Here is a 12,968-nt window from a genome sequence, read left to right as displayed (position 1 = left end):
TGGTGTTCATAGTAAGAGCGGCGTGATAATGCGTGATAATGCTTCTGAAATCATTAGAGGGAGGAAGATATCTCTCCAGAGAAAGCCTCTGATTGGCTGATTGGTCGATTAGCGGAGAAAGATGAAACCCTGAGGTTTTAGGTCCCATGGGGCTTAAAATCAATGACAAACAGTCTGTCACCTCCTCCCCTCGAACTACATGTAGTACTCAGAGGCTTCTTTCTGCTGTCACGTTCGTCATATAAAGGAGACCAAGGAGCAGCGTGGTATACGTACATTCTCTTTATTAAAAGAATGAACACCGAACAAACTAACAAAATAACAAACAAAACGTGAAGCTACTGGAGTCCACAAAGGCAACTTACTGTAGACAAGATCCCACACCAGAAAGGGGGAAACAGGGCTGCATAAATATGTTCCCCACTCAGAGACAACGATAAACAGCTGTCTCTTATTGGGAACCATATCAGGCCAACATAGAAATACAAAAACCCCTAGACCTACAACAACCCTAGACATACAAAAACCTAGACATACAACACTAGAGTACCCACCCTAGTCACACCCTGACCTAACCAAACTATATAGAACACAGAGATATCTAAGGTCAGGGCGTGACAGTACCCCCCGCTGATCCCTCCGCTTTTGTGGAACCGGACTGCGGATCATCGCCAGAGGCAATGTTGCTGGAGGTTCCAGACTAGGGACCGTCGCTGGAGGTTCCGGACTATGGACCGCCGTTGGAGGTTCCGGACTGTGGACCATCGTTGGAGGTTCCGGACTGTGGACCGTCGTTGGAGGTTCCCGGACTGTGGACCGTTGTTGGAGGTTCCGGACTTGAAACTGTCACCGGAAGCTCTGGACTGGGAACTGTCGCCGGAAGCTCTGGACTGGGAACTGTCGCCGGAATCCCTGGACTGGGAACTGTCGCCGGAAGCTCTGGACTGTGGAGGCGCACTGGAGGCCTGGTGCGTGGGACCGGTACAGGTGGCACCGGGCTGATGACACACACCTCAGGGCATGTGCGGAAAGGAGGCACAGGACGTACTGGACTGTGGAGGCGCACTGGAGGTCTGATGCTTGGTGCCGGCACTGGTGGTACCGGGCTGGGGACATGCACCTCAGGGTGAGTGTGAGGAGCAGGAACAGGATGTACTGGACTGTGGAGGCGCACTGGAGGCCTGGTGCGTGGGACCGGTACAGGTGGCCCTGGGCTGATGACACGCACGTCATGGCTAGTGTGGAGAGGAGGTATAGGAAGTACTGGACTGTGGAGGCGCACTGGAGGTCTGATGCATGGGACCGGTACAGGTGGCACCGGGCTGATGACACGCACCTCAGGGCGAGTGCGGAGAGGAGGCACCACCCTTCCTGACTGGATGCTCACTCCAGCCCGGCAAGTGCGGGAAGCTAGCACAGGACGCACTGGGCTATGAATGCGCACTGGAGACCTGATGCGTGGGACCGGTACAGGTGACACCGGGCTGATGACACACAACTCAGCACGCCCGCTCTGCAGCGCTCTCAATGCTAACACCTCTCTCCGGAATCTTGCGTCGAGCTCCCCATCCGACTCCCTGACTGGCTCTGGTTCTCTCCTCGGCTCTGTCGACTGCTCCATGTGCCCCTCCCAAATGTTTTTGGGGGGGGTTCTGTGGCCTACCTCGTTGGTTTAACTCCTCATAACATTGCCGTTCCGCTTTTGCTGCCTCTATTTCCTCCTTCGGCGGCGATACTCCCCAGCCTGTGTCCAGGATCCTGCTCCATCCAGGATCTCCTCCCAGGTCCATTCCTCCTGAACACGCTGCTTGGTCCATTTGTGGTGGGATCTTCTATCACGTTCGTCATATGAAGGAGACCAAGGAGGAGCGTGGTATGCGACATTCTCTTTATTAAAAGAATGAACACCGAACAAACTAACAAAATAACAAACGAAACGTGAAGCTACTGGAGTGCACAAAGGCAACTTACTGTAGACAAGATCCCACACCAGAAAGTGGGAAACAGGGCTGCATAAATATGATCCCCAATCAGAGACAACGATAAACAGCTGTCTCTGATTGGGAACCATATCAGGGCAACATAGAAATACAAAAACCCCTAGACCTACAACAACCCTAGAAATACAAAACCCTAGACATACAACTCTAGAGTACCCACCCTAGTCACACCCTGACCTAACCAAAATATATAGAAAACAGAGATATCTAAGGTCCGGGCGTGACAGCTGCTGACATGTTGCACTGCTTTAAGGCATGTCAGTTGAACCAGGAGTACAGAATAACAACAGGAGAGTTGTCCTTAAAAATGTAACTTTCAACCCTTCCAATCTTACTTCCTGTATATCCAGTTGGGTTCCATTATGGTGTAACCACCTGTCAAAATGTCAGAACATAATCAAACATAGAACTATACCACACACACAAAAGAAGGCAGATGCGCTGCACATGCACGCTAGTACACACACACACGTAAAGGTAGCACTTTGGAGGGGATTTGCTTGCCACACAGTGATCAAAAAGAGAGTAATTGATTTGATTTCTCCATTCAGCCCGTCATTCATGAGAGATTTGTGAGTCAGTGACTAAACGCTGTCAGGGTGTCACCTGCAGGTTAACCAGCTACCCAGGATGAAGTGCATCACTAATGAAAGGTTTTACTCTAGCAGCAGCCAACCTCTGCCCACAGTCAGCCTAACACCCAGAGTAATTTCACTCTTCAATAAGAGGGGCTATGATATTATTAATGGCTTTTGTGACACAAAACAATCAGATTCCGGCAAGGAGAAGCTTCAGATCCGCTAAAATAAATTGGAGGAATAACCCGTGCTTTTCTTCTCCCCAAATGGATTTGTGGCCTGTTCTTCAAGTTTCTGCCGAGGCAGTTGTTTTGTCCCAGTTATGGATATCGCATCCACAGTTCACCACGGTCACTGCATTCTTTCTGCCAGCTCAAGTTCTTCGCTCGCAGATTGTTTCCCTGCTGTACTGGAGGAAATTTCAATTTCAGTGATTAGTGCTGCACCTTGTTTAGCTCAAGTCTGCTCAGAGGGTGTTTCTACAAGGTCAGAGTCGTGCGACCAAAGCATGCCGGGAAGAGCAAACACAAAGGGTAATTGATTTAACCATGATCGGCGAGGCTCAGACATGGCTTACTGAGCTGCTGCAGATTTATTACCACATCTATGTGTTCTCCTCTTCTCAGCTGATTAAACTCACAGACCAAAAATGCACAGGGGGATGTAAATTCGATGGCTGCATAGACACAAGATCATATCAGCCCTAAGAGAACAGATTGACTCACAAACACACACACACACACAAGTGCCTTCCTGGAGATCTGTATCATTGCACATGCAGGTGTACAGCTCAGCTTTACTGTGGCCTCACAATGTAAACCTTGATAAACTGGCCTGACGACAGAGGATGGATTAGAGAGAGAGAACACTGTGGTGTAAGCACTACTCCCATAGAACAGCACACATGGGCAAAATGTACACACACACACACACACACACACACACACACACACACACACACACACACACACACACACGTTTCTGTCTATTTTGTATTTATTTTTATTTTACCTTTATTTAACCAGGCAAGTCAGTTAAGAACAAATTCTTATTTTCAATGACGGCCTAGGAACAGCGGGTTAACTACCTGTTCAGGGGCAGAACGACAGATTTGTACCTTGTCAGCTCGGGGGTTTGAACTTGCAACCTTCCGGTTACTAGTCCAACGCTCTAACCACTAACCGCTACCCTGCCGCCCCGGCTACCCTATTGACCCAATGCGAAAACGTTTGTATGATGTTCCCCTCAGGCTATCCCCAGCTATTTATTCTTCTTCTTTACCCAGATTCTCTCACATAAGGGTGGCCACTGGTTGGAAAAGCCCTGTGGGGTGTGTTGGTGGTTGTATGGCTGACCTACAGCGACACCAACCCACACACACACTCTCCCTGTGATCTTTGCTTTGGTTCCCCATGTTTCTCCCCACCAGACTGTGTCTGAGACACACACTGTATTGGCATTTGTGCGGCTGCTGTCGCCCACCCCCTGGGCCAAACCAAGCGTCATAGATTTCCAGTCGTCTGGCATTAGCCTCTGACTCCCGCCTGCATCCACTGGATCGCTCGCTCTCTTTCAACCTTATCTGAGCCATGTGCATCTGAGCATGTGCAATGCAAGAAGGAGCGAGAGAAGGAGAGGCAGGGGAGGGAGGGAAAGCAAGGGCAGTAGACAGAATAAGCAATAAGGAGAGAAGGAGGGGTAAAGGAAGAGCGAGAGAGGAGAGACAGAGTCGGTGGTGGGAAAAGGGAAGAAAGGAATACAGATGGAGCAGAGGAGGATGGCGAGTGAGTGAGGAAAAAATAAAGAAAAGAGGGTTGGAAAGATGGCTGGTGAGAGAGTACGCGTGGCAGCAACACAGAGCTGAGGGAGGGAGAGCATATAAGGCATTGTCAATAATTCTAATGAGAATGACATTCATACGGCATTATGTTAATGGAATAGGAGATTATTCTGAGGGACACATTGTACAAGATGATGCAATTACAGTCCTTACAAAGACCCAACTAAAGGAGGAGTGTGAAAGTGATGAAAACTGATGAACAACAGTGTTCTCTGTGGACTCATCAGCAGAAAGATAAGAGCCAGAGCTCCTCTTATTGGTTGGTTTAGGTACTGCGGCACTATTCCACTCTGGCACCTGAAAGCAGTTTGTGTTCCATAGAACTAAAGGAAGATGATAAGGAAAATAGAACGTTGAAAGTGCTGTGTAGGAGCAGACATGTGCACAGATGGGGCTCTAGGGGTAGCTGAGCATCTGCCCTTGTGACCTCCTATGAGAAAAGTGCCCTTTCAGATTGGTAGCATTTTTTATTAATACATTTTTCTTTGACTTTAAGTAGGTTTTCTCTCCTGTTCTGTGACATAATTGCCCATCAAACTAGCTAAGTAAAAAAACAAAAAAGGGAAATTCCACCTCCCCTGTTCCTCTGACCCCCAGCAAGCACCCACTGCACTTGTCCTCCTGCTGCTGCACAAGAAGAAGCTATAAGTAGTAGCACACTGGCTACTTTTTGAGCTGTATGTCATCTCTCACGGACAGGGAATGGAAGGGTTCAGTTCAGCAGTTTTTAATTAGGCCTAAAACCCAGATGTTAGAAGCAGAACAAACTCCAATCAAGAGTAGTTGTATTGTTACAACAGCATACAGTAGCTGACAGTTCAAAAATAATTGTTACTCCATGTTTTTTCCTTAGTTATTCTCTACTTCCATTGTTTCTCTATATGCATCAATTTCTTCAGTGTAGTTAAGCACAGACAACATAATGAGAGCATTGCTATCATATAATGTTGACGGTACGTGACCGTTGATATTATACTTTGGGTATGTGACCTGCTAGTGTTTGGTGATGTGGGTAGGCTGGTGGGAATGTATTCTTCTTTGTGCTAAGCGGACGATAAAATCTCTGTCCCTCTTGATACAGAGTCATTTAGCATTTGTCACCTCAATAACAATAAGAGGGAGGAGAAATTACCATTTTGAATAATCAGTCTGAACATTCTAAATGGTGCACCAAGCAAGGAATGTTGATTTAAATGGTACCGTTTGTTCTTTTCAAATGGTGTGTTTGTATGCTGTATCTTACAGTACTTGTCACTTTGCTGTAACTTAATTATATAGTTGACGTGAAATCTTTGCTAACTGCTCTAATTTCTAACCAATTTCACTTTGAGACAGAAGGGCTGTACTCAAAGCTGTGATACAGTACCTGTATTTTTAAATCTCCCGCTGTTGAAGGCATAGAAATGGAATTCTAATTCTATGTTTTCCAGTTTATCATCTGTTCTTTCCCATCCTACCATCCGTTTCCTTCCTCCATCTCTTTATCTGGCATCTGCCTCTGGCACCTGATGAGACGCTAGTACAGACAAGCCCCAAATGCCAACCAGTGAGAATCCCCACTGGGTATACTGTCTGTGACATCCATCGCACATCTCATCCTGCCATTATCTCAACTTTCCCACAAAAACAGTCAAAGAAAAATGAAACGGAGCAGAGAACTCTGTGATGAATGTCATCTCTTTTGTCTTCCTCTTTTGAAATAAACAACGTTGTAAAAATAAAAACAACGTGATCCACCATTTAAGCATTTTTCCACTCTGGCACTGCTAGTTAATGTCAACTCAAAGTTGACATGGCTTCCATTCAACAGAAATCATTACCATGTTTTTGATCGTTCTGAATCTATACTTTTCAGATGGTTATTTAGAGCTGAAACCCATTAGAACTGTGAACCTTTTGAGTTCGCTACACTTCTTTGTGCTTAATGACTCAATTAGTGCATCCATTTGTCCAATTAGACAATTAAAATGGTGTTAGTTGCATTTTACACTTTGAACAAGTTCACTGTTACATGGATAGAGGGAATTGCAAGGAGGACAGTTAACAAGAGAATAAGAAAACCAATCCAACAAAGGAAGACAGAAGTAATTAGTGTGTTGAAGTCGATGTAAATATGAGTTTACTATATTAATTAGCGAGATGATGTGCGAGATGATGTGAGATGCATTAGTTCAGAAAGCTGTCAATTTGCCCTTGGAAGAATACTGCCAAAACAATTTTCCATGTTTAGTCAGCATCACCACGGGAACAGACATGATGAAAAATATATTCTCAACAATATACATTCAAGCATATACTATAATGCCAGGTCACATGTAGACACACACATGCGCACATGTACACACACATTGTATCAGGAGCCTAAGCTGACAGAATCATGGTAATAGCATCACCAACGTAAATCAAACCAGTTGAATCAGACGCAATGAATGTCTTTTGGAGGCAAAATGCTAATGGTTTTGTGTGCTCAATTTACACCTGAATCAATTTGTGCATATGTGTGCCTATGTGTGCCTGTGTGTGCGTTTGTGCGTGTGTGTGTGCTTGTGTGTGTGTGTGTGTGTGTGTGTGTGTGTGTGTGTGTGTGTGTGTGTGTGTGTGTGTGTGTGTGTGTGTGTGTGTGTGCGTGCGTGCGTGTGTGTGCGCGTGTTGCGTACTTGTGTTAAGTATGTGTTTGTGCCCTCAAACCTATCATCAGAAGTCTTCCTGGACCTGCCTGTCTGTAAGAATGTAGAGGTATTTTCAGTAATTACAACAAACAGTCCATCTCAGTAATGGATCAGAGAGCTGGGTCTTACTGAACAAGCCTACCAGCACCTTAGCTAGAAATGAAGATACAGTCCCCAGAGGAGAATAGTGCAGTCAGGGTAGGCTGGGTAGGCAGTGCTTACCCTGTGATAATCTAAGCCAAATAAAACATTTAATGATATCAAAATTGGTCATTAAATTTTTTTTATATATATATATTTTTCCCTCAATTGGTAATTACAGTCTTGTCGCTGCAACTCTCGTATGGACTCGGGATAGGCGAAGGTCGAGAGCCATGCGTCCTCCGAAACACAACCCCGCCAAGCTTCACTGGTTCTTGACACACTGCTTGCTTTACCCGGAAGCCAGCCGCACCAATTTGTTGGAGACCTTGTCAGCGTGTACGCGCCTGGCCCACCACAAGTAGTTGCTAGACCGTGATGGGACAAGGACATTCCAGCCGGCCAAACCCTCCCCTAACCTGGACGACGCTGGGACAATTGTGCACCGCCTCATGGGTCTCCCGGTCGGCAGTGACACAGCCTGGGATCAAACCAGGGTCTGTAGTGATGCCTCTGGCGCTGCAATGCAGTGCCTTAGACCGCTGTGCAGTGTTTCTTTATGCTCAAAATCAAAACAATTGTTAAAACTGCATCAAAACCTCAGGAAAGGTGCCAGGGTCTGCATGCCGTCCTTCCCAATGTCCCAATCCATTCAAATTGTTGACACGCGTGCCATTCCTGACTGCAGTCACTGTTAATAGACAGGGTCAGTATAGGACTCATTGCTTTTCCTAGCTGACATTCGTTGCATTGAGCGGTTTTTGTATTTTGCTCATTCGTATTGCCTTAACATGTGTGGGTAAGCTCTGCACATTTGGCCATGTCAACATAATTTGGAGGGCACATCCCTTAAACTAAATGAAGCTAGCTAGCTAGAAAAAACAACCTGGAAAATAGACACTAAGTTGCCTGACCAATGCCCTCAACAAACATGAACATCACACATCCAATACCTACGGAAGTCCAGAGAGGACGTATGAATAAAAAAGGACATTCCCTCATTATGTCGAGATCACAACTTATTTGTTTCATGATCACTACATAACAAAAGTTGTTTTGTCGAGAGATAATCAAAAGTACCACGCATTTGTTCAGATGCACTATAACCACCTCATCAAAGATCCCTGTGGTTGCATTAATCGCAATGTACTTGCGGGGCATTTAAGCCCTGAATGTTGCTTTACAAGCAGTCCTGTCTCCAAGGCTGCGTCCTGCCCCCAATACCAAAGCCAATCACACGCAAGAAACAACGCAGATAACTTGGCTAGTCTTGTGAGCTAATCTTATTTGCTAGCTAGAAAACTATATTTTATCTATGCTGATTGTTAGCTTCCAATACTGATCTGTATATAATTATAAGGGACACTTCATGTTCTGTGGATAATATAATACGACAGACTGATTAGATTCAATTTCAGCCTCAAGAGGCTGATAAGTCAGGATGCTGCCTTTTAGGCTGTTTCAGAGGTAAGACTCCATGCAGGCAAAATAGCAGTTAAAGTGTTTTGTAGGCAGATGAATATCTGATCCAGGAGGTGATCTCTATTCCTGGCAGGTTGATCTGATTCAATAGTAGCCTCAGAGGCTGATGTCAGGATGTTGTCTTGTAGGCTGTTTCATAGGTAAAGCTCCTTGCAGGCAGATTAGCTGTCAGCATGTTATAGGCTGATGCATATCATCCAGAGTGAGTGAGCTCTATTCATGGTAGGCTGATCAGATTCAATAGCAGCCTCAGAGGCTGATCAATCAAGATGCTGCCTTATAGGCTGTTTAATGTGTAAGGCTCCTTGCAGACAGCCTACAAGCAGATGTATTAGTATGTGAGGCTGCTATTGAATCTGATCAGCTTTCCAGGAATAGAGCGCACCCACTCTTGACACATAAAGACTGCTAATCTGCCTGTAAGGAGCTTTACCTATGAAACAGCCTACAGGGCAGAACCCTGACTTATCAGCCTCTGAGGCTGAAATTGAATCTGATTAACTTGTCATGAATGGAGCTCACCCACTCTGTAAATGTAATTATTATTCATAAAACATGAAATGTACCTTACAATTATGCACATATAAGTTATGAAAGCTAACAACCAGCACAGATAACAAGCTAGTCAGCTAGCTAACAAGACTACCTAGCTAGCTAGCTCGCTCACAAGACTAGCCAAGTTAGCTGTGTTATTGCTTGCATGCAATTGCCCGTGGTCTTAGGTGTGGCACACAGCCTGGGAGACAGTTTGCCTGTCAGGCATCGTTCAGGGCTTATATGTCCCATGAGGGCTTAGATGCCCCACACGCTCTTGGCTCGAGGTAAGGGACAATTAGCTTGTTAGCATTCTAACTAATAAACGGATAATGAGCTCCAAACACAAATGAAAGTATGATGTTAGAATGGAATGTACTCTTAGTGTAGCAATCAATAAAAAGGAATGCGCTTATCCTAGTGGGCTTTGCTGCCTCAGACAGGGCGCCGCCAGGCATTTTGGACCCTATGAAAAGATATCACATTGGGCCTCACCAACTCAGGCCACACCAACCCTGTACAATTGCTGTAACCACACACCTTCAGAACCCAATTGACCCTTCAAAGCTTTAAATAACTCTACCTTTGCAGGCTTGCAACTCCCTTGTAGTCCAATATTTACTGTACGATGTTTACTGACAGTGAGCTGTGAAAATATAACACTGTGCAGACATGCATGCAACATTCTGCATACAGTGGAATTCACTATTTGATGCAAGAGTGATACCATCTACAAGAAATGTGTTAAAGGCCATCTTTTACAGCCTAAATGTCATTTTAATGGTAAAATTCTTGAATGGAAAATGATCTTAACATTACTGAATAACTTAAATATACATTAACCTCTTCAATACAGAGGCTCTCTGGATGTTTACTTTTTTGCCAAAAACAAGAAAAGAAAAAGAAACCGTTAGTTGTATTAATACATTGTAAATAAAATATTATATTAAATTATGATAGGTTAATCATTTAATATTGAAACAAATGTACCTAATGTTCTAATAATTTGTTAGGGCCCCTGTCAGTCACAGGCCCTTAGAATCATCCTAATTTTCCCCCCATACGTCGGCCCTGGCCTCAGCCATACTGTAAATCTATCATCAATATGTCAACTCTACAGCGTATATATCGTGATCTCAACAAAGTAACTTTAGTTATGTCGTGATCATGAGATAAATAAATGCAAAGTCAAGGAGGAGTTTTGGGGATTTCAGTTCACTGGTCACGATAACAACGCCCACCCGTAGCACACGTTCCAACAGGTATATCTCACTGATCATCCCCAAAGCCAACACCCCATTTGGCCGCCTTTCCTTCCAGTTCTCTGCTGCCAGTGACTGGAACGAATTGCAAAAATCGCTGAAGTTGGAGACTTTTATTTCCCTCACCAACTTTAAACATCAGCTATCTGAACAGCTAACCGATCGCTGCAGCTGTACATAGTCCATCTGTAAATAGCCCACCCAATCTACCTACCTCATCCCCATACTGTTTTTATTTACTTTTCTGCTCTTTTGCACACCAGTATCTCTACTTGCACATCATCATCTGCTCATTTATCACTCCAGTGTTAATCTGCCAAATTGTAATTATTCGCTCCTATGGCATATTCATAACCTACGTCCTCATGCCTTTTGCACAAACTGTATATAGACTTTTTGTTCTACTGTGTCATTGACTTGTTTATTGTGTTATCGGCTTGTTTATTGTTTATTCCATGTGTAACTCTGTGTTGTTGTCTGTGTCACACTGCTTTGCTTTATCTTGGCCAGGTCGCAGTTGTAAATGAGAACTTGTTGTCAACTAGCCTACCTGGTTAAATAAAGGTGAAATAAAACAACAACAAAACCTTTTTTTTGATTGAAGTGAGCGATGACAAAACGAGCTGCGGCCTTGGTGGATTATGTATTGGGAGTGTTGGGAAAGTACAACTGTGCCATTCTTGGCCCTCATGCCACTACTGAGAGACTTGTCAAACTGAAGTGGAATAAAGACTTTTACAACACTGTCACGAGAGGTTCACTCCGATGGACTTCATTTAAGTAGTAAGGGTAGGCCTAAATGCTCATGTTCATTCAACAGGCTACTCCATTCAGCACCATGGAGTTAATGGAGTAACCTATAGTCTATCATATAAGTTGCCCCCAAGGCGATGTCCATTCAACAGTATAAAAGATGTCCCTTAGTAGCCTCCTTCATCATTTTCACTATTGTCTAGAGTGGTTTTAATTTCAATTTCATTTCCTAAAGAGGTCTAGCTGTTTATGGTTTAGATTTACAGACAACATCCCTGTGACGCATTTGACATGTCAAGCTCAAATTTCGTTTTGATGAGACACTTTGATGTTTTGTACTGCATTTCTCAGTCAAGAAAAATAAAATGAAAGATAAACCCACTAATATATCTTGATTATATATGTATTCAACCCCCCGAGTCAACCTTTGCCTGTGATTACAGCTGTTAGTGTTCCTGGGGAGGTCTCTAAGAGCTTTGCACACCTGGATTGTACAATATTTGCACATTATTCTTTTTAAAATTCTTCAAGCTCTGTCAAGTTGCTTGTTGATCACTGCTAGACAGCCATTTTTAAGTCTTGCCATAGATTTTCAAGTCGATTTAAAACAAAACTGTAACTACTGTAGGCCACTCAGGAACATTCAATGTCATCTTGGTAAGCAACTCCAGTGTATATTTGGCCTTGTGTTTTAGGTTATTGTCATGTTGAAAGGTTTCATTTGAATCCCAGCATCTGTTGGAAAGCAGACTGAACCAAGTTTTCCTCTAGGATTTTGCCTGTGTTTAGCTCTATGCCATTTATTATTATTATTATTATTTTACTCCCTAGTCCTTGTCGATGACAAGCATACCCATAACATGATGCAGCGACCATCATGCTTGAAAATATGATGGTACTGGTACAGTACTCAGCGATGTGTTGTGTTGGATTTGCCCCAAACATAATGCTTTGTATTCAGGACATAAAAATAATTTATTTTTCCAACATTTTTTCAGTTTTACTTTAGTGCCTTATTGCAAACAGGATGTACGTTTTTCTGTAGAAGCTTCCTTCTTTTCACTCTGTCATTTATGTTAGTATTGTGGAGTAACTACAATGTTGTTGAACCATTGTCATGTCCTGACCATAGAGAGCCCTTATTTTCTATGGTAGAGTAGGTCAGGGCATGACTGGGGGATTTTCTAGTTATTATTTTCTATGTGGGGTTCTAGTTTAGTTTTTCTATCTTGGTGTTTGGTATGATTCCCAATTAGAGGCAGCTGGCTATCGTTGTCTCTAATTGGGGATCATATTTAAGTAGCATTTTTTCCACCTGTGTTTTATGGGATATTGTTTTGAGTTAGTGTATGTTTCACCTCTTAGTTACGGTTCATTGTTTGTTTCATTCTTCCTTTGTTGTTTTGTGCGTTTCTAATCAATAATATGTGGAAACCATATCGCGCTGCAGCTTGGTCCGATAATTATTTCAGCGAAAGTGACAACCCTCCTCAGTTTTCTCCTATCACAGCCATTAAACTCTGTAACTGTTTTAAAGTCACTATTGGCCTCAAGGTGAAATCCCTAAGCGGGTTCCTTCCTCTCCAGCAGCTGAGTTAGGAAGGACGCCTGTATCTTTATACTGACTGGGTGTATAGATACACCATCTAAAGTGTAATTAATAACATCACCTTGCTTAATGTCTGCTTTTCTATTTTTTACCAATCTAA

The sequence above is a fragment of the Oncorhynchus nerka genome, linkage group LG3 (assembly GCF_034236695.1).
Source record: "Oncorhynchus nerka isolate Pitt River linkage group LG3, Oner_Uvic_2.0, whole genome shotgun sequence".
NCBI lineage: Eukaryota > Metazoa > Chordata > Actinopteri > Salmoniformes > Salmonidae > Oncorhynchus > Oncorhynchus nerka.
Note: the sequence above shows the minus strand (reverse complement) of the source record.